Genomic DNA, 11,654 nt, shown 5'->3' with positions numbered 1-11,654 from the left:
GTTTGTGGAGGTCCATTATTCAACATCAAAGCATCAACTTTCTTTGTCAGGCTATCAATCTTAGCATAAAGATCTGGCGTGACTCCTATCTCATATATACCACCTTTCTTCTGTGGTTGAGGACTTTTTTCACCTCTATTTGAATAGTCCCATTGCTGGGAGTTTTCACACAAGGTTTCAAAGAAATTTCATGCTTCGACATCACTTTTAGTCATGAATGACCCTCCACTGGTGGCATCAACCATGCGACGGTTTTGGGGTGTCAAACTGTCATAGAAGTATTGAACCTGTTGCCATTTCTCAAAACCATGGTGTAGACACTTAAGAAGCAAGTCCTTCCATCTTTCCCAACATTCATGAAAGTGCTCACCCTCTTTTTGTGTGAAATTAGTAATTTCTCTACGGAGAGCATTAGTTTTATGAGCAAGGAAGAACTTGTTTAAGAACTTCTTAGGTAGTTGGTCCCATGTAGTGATAGACCCAACTTCCAGAGAATTCAACCATGCTTTCGCTTTATCCTTCAAAGAAAAAGAAAAAAGGCGCAAACGGATCGAATCATCTGAAAAATTTTGGAACTTAAAGGTAGAGCAAATGTCTAGGAATTCTTTCACATGATAGTATGGATCCTCCTTATCTAAACCATAAAAGGAGGGCAATAATTGTATGACCCCAGGTTTAAGTTCAAAGTGTGTTGCCGTGGTCGCGGGCAATACTATGCATGAAGGCGCATTGAATTGGACAGGAGCTGAATAATCTCTAAGAGCTTTGGTTCCATTCTCGTCTGCCATTTCAAATAGGATGTTTCTAAATCTTCTATGAAAGGTTCTTTCTATTTCAGGATTAAAAGGTGCTAATTCTATGTTCAGAGATCTACGTCCTAGCATAAACTATGTTATTGCAATGTAAGAAAGAAAACTAAACTAAGATGCAACCTAAGAGAAATAAAACTAAAAATAAAAATTATGAATTCTGAAAAACAAGAGAAAGCTATGTAAACGAGAATTGGAAGGAAGAACCCGAAAAAGGAGATGTTGGATGTCTGAAGATTTGGGAGCTCCTCCTTTTGAAGACAATCTTATTTAGCAGCTTCCTTCCTCAATTCCTGTAAACATAATAAAAATAAAAATAAATTAAATTTCCTAAAATAATGCTAGAAAAATCCTAAGCAACAGTTAATTTCTAAAAAAGAAAGTTTCTAATCTTAGAAATAAAAAGCTAAGTTAGTTTCTAAAAAGTGAAAATTTTCTAAAACTAGAAAATAGAAAGTTACTTGAAAGAAGAATCTAAATCTAAAATTAGAAAATAGAAAATTTCTAAAAAAGAAAGCCAAGAATTAGAAAATTTCTAAAAAATAAAACCCTAATTCTAAAAATGGAAATTAGAAAAAGTAGAAAATTTAGAAAGGGATTACCAAATTAAAAGTTTATGTCAGGACCCTACAAAACAGGAAATAGGTTAGTTTCTAAAAAAAAAATTAACCTAAAGTTAGTAAAATCCTAAGATTATGAATTATGATAAGAGAGAATCCTAAATCCAATTGGACCGAAACAGTCCCCGGCAACGGTGCCAACAACTTGATGTTTTATTTTAAACCAATCTGATTTATATGATTTTAAACTCGCAAGTATACGAATTAAATGTAGATATGGTACGTATTACGAGATCGTTCCCATGAGGACTAGTTGTCACAATTCAAAATTTATGATTCTTCTTAACTAATCCAACAAATGGTTGACTAGTGATTAAGTAAACTAAACAAAAATCAATGAAAATGTAACCGAGAGCAATAAGGAAAATCCAATCAAGGAAAAGACTAGGACTTTCGAACCCACTCCTAATTATCCTAACCCTTGTTTTACCTGTTGATTCACCCTAATTCAGATTGATATCAAAATAAATAAAGCGCACTCTATGTCCTTGGTCGGGCACACATAATGTATAATTCCCTAAAGCATGTGGATCACATCTTTCCATCCATGGTCAGGCATGGAGAGATGTAGATTCCTATTTCTTCCTCTATAGAAAACCTGTTCATGGTCACACACAAGCACCTAGAATAAAAATCCAAATAACATCCACATCTAAACTTTGGTTAAGCTCATAGAATGGAGAAGTACGAAAATTTCAGTTAAGCACGCTAGAGAAAGAAACAAATCAATCAAGTCAAGATCAATTCAACCATAAACAAGAGTCATTCAAATTAGGGGCTTCCTCTCAGCCCTAGCTACAAGATTAGCAATCCATAAAATCAAATAAAAAGAAGGAACTATAAGATTTAAACAATAAAAACATCTCCCTTCTCTCTCTTCTTCCTTCCTCTCTCTCTCTTCTCGTTCTGCTCTTTCTCCTCTCCCTGGCTCTCCCCAAGCTCTGGCTCCCTCATCCACATTTTGGAACTCTTTTTAAAGCTGTTGGAGTGACTGGAGTGGTGGAAATCGGATTTGGAAAGCTATCGCACGTGCAGCGAAAGCTTTTTCGCAGCTAAGTTTGGGGCTTCATAACTCTCGCGTTCCTTGTATTATGTCTGTAAAATCAACATCTCTTAGGACGTTTTTAACTGCTATACACGATGGACGGTTCAGATCTGCCATATGATCAAAGATGGTGGCCCAAAACCGCCTGAAAAAGTCAGTTTTCGTGGATGTGCGAAAGCTTTCGCACTCTTTCGCTGTCGTGATCGGTGGACCCCACAAAAGCATTTTTAGGGAAATCCACCCCATCCATTAGATTTAAGATGAAATTTCAGTCAAGAATGGATGATTTTGAACTTCCATTGACGCGGCCCAGAGAAGAAATCACAATAAAATCACTTTTGAACGTTGCAGGGCAGTCCGTTTGTGGCCTCTGTAACAAGCACGTGTGTACACATGGGCACCAATGGTCAGCATGGGTTCGACTCTTTCTTGCCCCTCTACATGATGTACGGCTTAGATAATCCGTCCGGATGATGGAGGTGGCCCACCAGCGTCCACAAAACGGACGCAATCTGTCCGTTACGAAGGAAGAAGGAAATTTCCTTCTTTCCTTTTTTTTTTCTTCGGTCAAAGACGGTCAAACCGTCTCTGCATTTGCCGTGCACGGCTAGTGCACTTGTGCACTATGCACACTCTGTTTGGGTGGGGTCCACTGCGATGTTCTTAAGAAATCTAATCCATCCATTTAATTGGTATTCCCATTTAAGGCATTTATTCCGAAGTTGAGACATATCCAGATAGTAGGTGGACCCCACTTAATGAATTAAGGGGCTGATTTGGCCATTGGGTCACTTTCCAAGATATCCAATGGTTGAAATTTTATGTGTACGGTTAATTTATAATCTCGAGGCCATATATGAAGTTTCGAACCAATCAGATGGCGGGAACCAAGTGATCTTGCATTCTGCACCAATTGCGGGCCTCTTTAACGTGGACGGCTTGATTTTCTCAGATCCCTAGCATGTAAATTCTTCAGTCTTGGTTCTCTAGAGTACGTCCCTTGCTCTGGTGACTTTGAAGTGTCAAATCCACGCTTTTAGTACTCTTTTTCAGTCCACCCTCCTGATTACATCCTGCAATAAAAACACAATTAAAATATGACATTAAGCATTATCATGTACGTACAATCAGGCAATAACTGGGGTCTAATATGCAATATTCAACCCTCATCAGCCACACCATTATATACGTGTGGGGCCCTCCTTGATGTGTGTGACTGTCCAGGCCGTCCAAGGGCCTGGATGTCAGCACCATATATATATATATATATATGAGGTGGTGGGCCCCACGTGGGACCCACTCACATGTGATGTATGTCTGTCCAGGCTGTCCAGGGCCTGGACGGATTGGTATATGATATATATATATATATATATTATCTATATATATTATACTATATTATATATAATATAATATTACCTTATAGTCTGAATATTTTCGTGGGCCCTACGTGGGACCCACCTCTCCCTTAATGCCTAAAAGCTGCACAGTAGTAGCTATTATATAAATATTATATATATATATATATTGTATTATATACTGTATGTATATATAACGGTGGGCCTTACATGGGACCCACCTCTGCCTCTTTTAAGCAGCAGTAGCTGCATGTGCACCATAGCTATTCAGCAGCCATATTACTGCTATGCACGGTAGCAAGTGGACCCCACCGCTAACTGTTGTTCACCGCAGTAAGTTCTGTGGGTCCCACCTATTCCATTCATGCCATCTGTCTATGGGACCCACCATGATGCATGTGTTGTATTCGAACCGCCCAACCATTTGTGAGATCATTCCATAGTAATGGGGTAAATGAGTGAGATCCAAAGTTCAAGTGGGCCCCACCATTTGTAATAGTATGGGGTACAATGATGTAAGACCCGTATCCTAGTCCGTATTGTTTCGTCGACTGCTGCGATCCTTCCTGTCAAATTTCGGTATCATGCGACCTATAATCAATGTTTGCACGTGATCCTAGGTCATATCCTCTAGATTTGAGTCAGCTTAACCCGAGACCCGTACCATTACGATCGCACCGTCGTCGCGGTTCCAACTCCGCATCTCGTGCGCCAACCCGACGCTTAGATCATAAGATGTGGGCCGTGCATTTTAATGGTCATGGACCGCATATTGCGGGACCCACTCATCCCATGTGGCACCAATCTCTAGTTAATCATGAGGGTGATGGATGACATCACCCTAGCTATAGCCACCCTACCCTAGCCTTAGCCACCCTACCCTAGCTATAGCCACCCTACCCCCTAACCTTCTTACAAGCATTTATTGCTAGCCACCCTCTCTTACAAGTAATCATGGCTTACCTAAGCTACCCTCTCTCTCTCTCCCATTTCTCATCACTTTTCCCAAGCAAGGAAATCCCACGTCCAAGCCTTCCCATGGAGAGAAAAATGTGATTTGGTGGCCCACTTCCCATCCCAAAGATCCTTCATCCAAGCCATTCACTTCTCATCTCCCTCCATCAAATTGAAGCACAAGGAGATTGGCTTTCCAACGGACCAAGAAGATCGGCGGTGGGTGCTTGTTAGGATAGATTTTTCATGTTTTTGATTTTTCATGTTTTTGATGATGGGCCAAGTGAGGCCTATCGATTGATGGTATGGATCTCACTTTGGACCCTAGGTGTGGTCGATAGCCCACCTTGATGCTCATGATCATTCCATGATAGGCCCATTCTCCATGGACCCCATCATGATGTTTATTTTCCTTACATAAAAAGAGGTCATCTAGACCTTACATTTGGTGGAGAAAGGATCTCCACCGTTGATTTTTATTTTAGTGGGCCCACATGTATTGGGACCCACTTGATGTATGATTGAATGCAAGGAGGGCCCATAGTGTCGGGGTCCCTCCATCACACGTGTCCTTCTTTCTCTCTCCCTCTCTTTTTATTTATTTATTTTTGTGTGTGATGATGTGGCCTTATGACCCACCCAGATGGACCCCACGATGAGGCATGCATTTTATCCAAGTGATCCATAAGTGGGAGCCCACTTTATATGTGTAGCCATGTGGTGGCCCACCTAAGTAGGGCCCACCTTAACCTTATTTGTATGCCAAGACAAAAAAAGGAAAAGAAAAAAAAAGGAGAGTCCAGCGTCTCTGAACGTGAACTGGGAAGGCACAAACATTAGCTTTTTTTAAAGCTTATTGGTGGGCCACTTGTGTGGACTCCACATTGATGTATGAGATCAATCCATGCCGTCCATTCCATTCTCGAGTTCATTTTAGGCGTTGAGCCGAAAAATGAAGCAGATCTAAGTATCGGGTAGGCCATAACATGAGAAACAGTGGTGGTTACCATTGAAAAATCAACTGTTGTTTTTATTCACAAAATATATTGAATATTGGGCTCATCCTACTTGTCTTAAGCTATGGGGATCGATGGCGAGGTCAGATTTCCCTGATGCGGGCCCCACGTACGTAAAACCTTGGTTTTTCAAAAAAAATAAATTAATTAAACCAGCAACATTGCTGCTGCTGTGGCGTTAGAGGCGCTGACAACGCCAGGCGGGCGGACAGCAGTGACCCACGGCCCCTGCCATGGGCCCCACCCTGATGTATATTTTCCATCGAACCCTTCCATAGGGTGGTCCACCTCCATCAGTGGGCCCCCTCAAAATTTCAGCCAAATCCAAGACTCAGGTGGCCCACGTCATGGGAAACAGTGGGATTGAACGCCTGCCCTTGAAATTCCTTTTCTGGGCCACAGAAGTTTTGGATCAAGACGAAATTTGTTCTCCCTTCTCACCAAGGTACGTGTGACCTTATGAATGGATCGGATGGCATATAAGCATTATGGTGGGCCCCATGTGGGACCCACAGTGATGTATGGGTTCATTCACACCGTTTGTCTAGGGACGGTGTGTGCATGTGAGTGTGTGTGCGCGTGTGTGTGTGTATATATATAATATTATATACAGTATTGTGTGTATATATATATATATATTTATATATTATAAACTATATATTATATTATATATGGTATAAAGAATGGTGGGCCTTCATGTGGACCCCCACCATGATGCTTGTGTTGCATCCAAATTGTCTAACCATTTTGAAAGCTCAATCTATAGTCTAAGTGGACCCCACCTTGGTATATATATATAAGGCCATAGGATTAGGCCCATCTTGATGTATTATGGCCCGTTGTTGGGGCCCACTTGAGTATGACATAGGGCCCAATTGGGGTGGCCCATCTGATGTACATAAGGCCCATGTGATTAGGCCCATTCGATGTATTTGTGGTCGTTGTTGAGGCCCACCTTGATATGAATATAAGGCCCATGTTATAAAGCCCATTGTTCTGTATTCAAGGCCCATGGGTTATAGCCCATTGCAATTGTACAAGGCCCATTGATGCAGCTCACTTGATTTATATAAGGCCCATATGAGGTGGCCCATTTGATGTATCTAAGGCCTATGGGTCGAGGCCCAATAAGACGTATATAGGCCCATTGCAATGTGTGACTCCTTATGGTTTGGGTAATGATATTTTATGGCGGGCCATGCCTTGGGAGCAATGTTGGTTTGACGTCCACGTTATAAGAATAATGTTGGTTAAATGTCTGCATTATAACCCTACCTAGGGCCCATTAGTATGCCCATACTTGTTGATGGTTCATCACTTTGTAACATGCTTAGTATATTTTCATGATTCATGCCCATACGCACCATATGTATGCTTGATATGAGGAATGTTTGATCATTGCATAAGCCGTTGGGCTGAGACATTTACGGGACTCCTTATGAGATGGAGTGCCCTACATGAGCACGTGGTACGCGCGAGATTGCTGCATGACTGACGGTGTGACTCATGCATTTCACATTGTGTGTCGTGATTCACTGCACGCTCTAGCGACATCAGGGTCGTGGCCTTCACAGACACCTCGTGGATGGTCGTATCGGATACCGAAAATATTGGCTTTAGCATTGTGGGCACTTAGGATGTCCTTGGGTGAAAATCTTAGAACCTTTTTGGTACCAGGAGATGCTCCAACGTCTAGACTGAGTGGATACACGAGTGCCCGAGTGCCGAATACCAGTAGGCCGCGTCTCCCACTGTGTCGTAGTCAGTTGGAAGGGGGTGTGGCCTTATCCGCCCGAGTGAGGGGGCTATAAGCTAGGCTGAGTTTGACCAGCTCACAAATGAGTCCGCTATCGACGAGCCGGGTAGGTATTGGCAGACTACTGATCAGGCGGATAGTGTGGTCTCTTACACTTGCTTGACTGTGCAGCTAGGGAGGAGGCAGTCAGTGTGAGGTGTATTAAACCCCGGTGATATCCAGAGAGGAACTGTACTGATATGTGTACTTGACTAGTACTGGTACGCTTACTTTGCATCTTACATATGACATTTGGCTACATAGGCCTCGCATCACATGGCCTTGGTATGGCCGATAGCATTCATGTCTTGCATCATATAGCTTTGGTATAGCTGATAGCATCATGGACTTACCGCATACTTTCGCATTACTCTGATATTGTATAATTGACACTGGCCTTACGCACACACTTGCACCACCCTCTAAGCTTTTGTAAGCTTATGCACGACCGTTGCGTGCAAGTAGTGTTGGGCAGCAGCAGCGCTGAGGCAGGAGTGCGCATCAGTTTATTTTGAAGCTTTTTTGATCACCCTGTATTTCCCTTTCCACATTATACTTAAAAGTTTTTGATATAGTGGATATGTGGTGATGTTGTTTTGTGACTTGGTTATGCTTGTGGTTATGCTCCATTACAAAAAAAAAAAATTTATACTGAAAATCCTCCTTGAAGGATCCCAAGATCGGAATCTGGCATGTAAGTGTCGGAATCCAAGAATGGGGTACTACGGAGACTGTCAGCGTCGGATTCGGCGATCAGGAATTTTGTGAGCCCATTTTCCGAGTTTGGGGCATGACAGAAGTTGGTATCAGAGCATAACTTGGGAATACCTAAGAATCACATCACATATCTACTATGAACTTAGAGTGGATGGGTTCCAAGTCCGAAAAACTTAACAATTTTTTGACTTAGGCCCTTAATGTTTATGCCTTCCAGAATTCTCAAGGTTGATAGGCCCTTGTTCCTTCCTATAGGACATAATGGCTAGAAGATTGACCCGAACGAATCCCGCTCCACCACCTGCGACTCCCGCTCCACCACCTGCGGCTCCCGCTCTACCACTTGTGACTCCCGCTCCACCACTAGATATTCCTGATTTCCAGCCCGAGGATGCTACTCCTTTACCTGAGACTGGTGCGGATCTGACCGTACCCGTGAGTGCCACCCAGGTACAGCAGATGCTTCAGGCGATGACCGCTATTCTTCAGGGGCAGAGTAGGCATCCCACTGTTACACCAGCCGAGGCTGAGCAGGAGCGTGCGAGCGCCCTTCTCAAGGACTTCCGACAGCATGATCCTCCGCATTTTCGGGGTGAGCCTGACCCTACTACATCAAAGATATGGTGCTCCGAGGTGGAGAAGATATTTGACACCATAAGATGTACAACCCAGAAGCGAGTCCCATTAGCTGTATTCCTTCTCCAGGGTGAGGCTTAGCATTGGTGGGCATCTGTAGCCCGATCGGTAACTGTCGATTTTGTGTGGACTTGGGAGGACTTTGTGGACTGGTTTGACCGGAAGTTCTTTCCCGAGCCTGTGCGACAATAGCGCACATTAGAGTTTGAGACTCTGGTCCAGGGAGACATGACTGTGTCCCAGTATGAGGCACGTTTCGTCGCACTATCGAGATTCGTGACATATCTTGTTAATGATGAGGGGCGAAAGGCCCGCCGTTTTGAGAACAGTTTACGTCCTGCCCTCAGGAGTCGTGTGATCGGACACCTGCTTCCGACATTTGAGCAGATCGTGGAGAGGGCACAGATTTATGAGTCAGATTGGGCCAGTTTGCAGAGAGCCCGTGACCAGAGAGGAGATCAGAAAAGGAAGGCGCCCTCTGGTAGTTCCCAGCAGCAGAAGCATCGTTCACAGCAGCGATGCACGACCTGCCTAGCATTTCGAGCACCAGCAGTACCCCCAGTACTACCTCCGGGACCGTTTACAGGTACTTATTTTGGGTGCGGTAGGACAGGACATCGCGTGCATGAGTGTCCCCATCCACAGCGGCAGCAGCCGAGGACACCGCATCAGCCCCCACGACAGCCACCACAACAGCAGCAGCGACCACAGCACCAGCCTCCAGGGCCTCCCCCACAGCAGCAGAGGCAGCAGATCAGGCCGCCACAGCGGCAGCAGCATCAGCAGAGACCTCAGAGGGGACCTGCACCTCCCCAGCAGGCCCAGGGCAGATTTTATGCCGCACAGCAGGACCCTCAGTCATCAGGAGGGGTCGTCGAGGGTACTCTCCCTGTTTCTGCATGCATTGCACGTGTATTGTTTGACTCTCGTGCATCGTATTCCTTTGTAGCCGCTGATTTCTGTCGATCAACCGGTTTGCCGATGGAGTCTGCCTGTGAGGGTTTGTCGGTACCGACGCCCATAGGGAAGACTGTAGTATGAGACCGATTTTGCTCATCTTGCCCCATTTTGATTGAGGATATCTTTTTGCCTACGGACTTATTCGTATTGCCAATGTCCGATTTTGATGTTATCCTGGGCATGGATTGGCTCACCGAGTACCATGCCGTATTGGACTGCTTCGCGAGGACAGTCACGTTCTATATACCCAGCGTGCCAGAGTTTCAGTTTGTTGCCGAGCCCAGAGGAGAGCAGCTTTCTTACCTGTTATCGTGTGCCATTGAGGAACCAGCTGCTTTGAGTATCGAACAGCTGCCGGGTGTTTGTGGTTTTCCCGATGTGTTCCACGAGATTCCAGGGTTACCACCTCGGCACACTGAGTTCCAGATTGATCTCGTGCCTGGTACTGCGCCTATTTCAAAGACCCATATCGTATGGCACCATTGGAGTTACGGGAACTGCAGAAGCAATTGGACGAGTTGCCCGAGTTAGGCTTTATCCGTCCGAGCAGTTCACCGTGAGGAGTGCCGGTACTCTTCGTGAAGAAGAAGGATGGCTTGTTGAGGCTTTGCGTAGATTACCGCGAGCTCAACAAGGTCACAATCAAGAACAAGTACCTACTTCCGAGGATCGACGATTTGTTTGATCAACTATAGGAGGCGCAGTTCTTTTCGAAGATAGACTTGCGGTTCAGTTATCATCAGGTTCGGGTTCGAGATAAGGTTATCCCGAAGACAGCTTTTAGGACGCGCTATGGTCATTTTGAGTTCCAGGTCATATCCTTCGGACTGACCAATGCGCCCGCAATGTTCATGCAGTTGATGAACGAGGTCTTCCATCCGTATCTCGACCAGTTTGTTGTGGTGTTCATCGATGATATTCCGATCTACTCGAGGACTCATGAGGAGAACGAGAGACATCTACAGATTACATTGTAGACCCTCTTTGCGCACCAGCTTTACGCAAAGTTAGAGAAGTGTGAGTTCTTGCAGGAGGAGGTGAAGTTCCTCGGTCATGTGGTGACGAGGCAGGGTGTCGCTGTAGACCCCTCGAAGATTGATGTCGTGCGTCAGTGGGGCCAACCCATGAACGCATCTGAGATCCGCAGTTTTCTTGGTTTGGCGGGCTACTACCGACGTTTTATTGAGGGATTCTCTCGCATTGCAGCCTCGTTAACCAGGTTGACCCGGAAGGGTGCCGAGTTCGTTTGGAGCGACGCTTGTGAGCAGGCATTTATGGATCTAAAGGACCACCTTACGTCCGCTCCTATCCTCACTCTTCCTTCTGGGAGTGACGGATTTGTTGTATTTACTGATGCCTCGCGAATCGGCTTGGGTGTTGTCCTGATGCAGCACAGGAAGCCGGTGGCTTATGCGTCTCGTCAGTTCAAGGTCCATGAGCTGAACTACACCACGCATGATTTAGAGCTAGTAGCAGTGGTCTTCGCACTGAAGGTGTGGATGCACTATCTTTATGGGGTGAGGTTCGAGCTCTTCTCCGACCACAAGAGCTTGAAGTATCTGTTCTCTCAGTCCGAGCTGAACATGAGGCAGAGGTGTTGGATGGAGCTCCTGAAAGACTATGATTTTGATCTCCAGTACCACCCGGGTAAGGCAAACTTGGTGGCGGATGCCCTCAGCCGCCAGCCACGAGGCCTGGTGGCACACATGATGATTCAGGAGTGGAGGATGCTCGAGGATATAGC

The 11,654-nt window shown here is 44.9% G+C and overlaps 1 non-coding gene across 1 annotated transcript; it reads left to right on the top strand.

The window, feature by feature from the left end:
* The first annotated feature begins 303 nt into the window (after positions 1-303).
* LOC131219672 (small nucleolar RNA R71) lies at positions 304-410 on the top strand. Its single transcript, XR_009158318.1, has one exon. It is a non-coding gene; the product is annotated as a small nucleolar RNA R71 (small nucleolar RNA).
* Positions 411-11,654: the final 11,244 nt, after the last annotated feature.

This window comes from Magnolia sinica, chromosome 11 (genome assembly GCF_029962835.1).
Source record: "Magnolia sinica isolate HGM2019 chromosome 11, MsV1, whole genome shotgun sequence".
In the NCBI taxonomy this organism is placed as follows: Eukaryota; Viridiplantae; Streptophyta; class Magnoliopsida; order Magnoliales; family Magnoliaceae; genus Magnolia; species Magnolia sinica.
The sequence above is the reverse complement of the archived record's forward strand: the minus strand, read 5'-3'. Positions and strand labels throughout refer to the sequence as shown.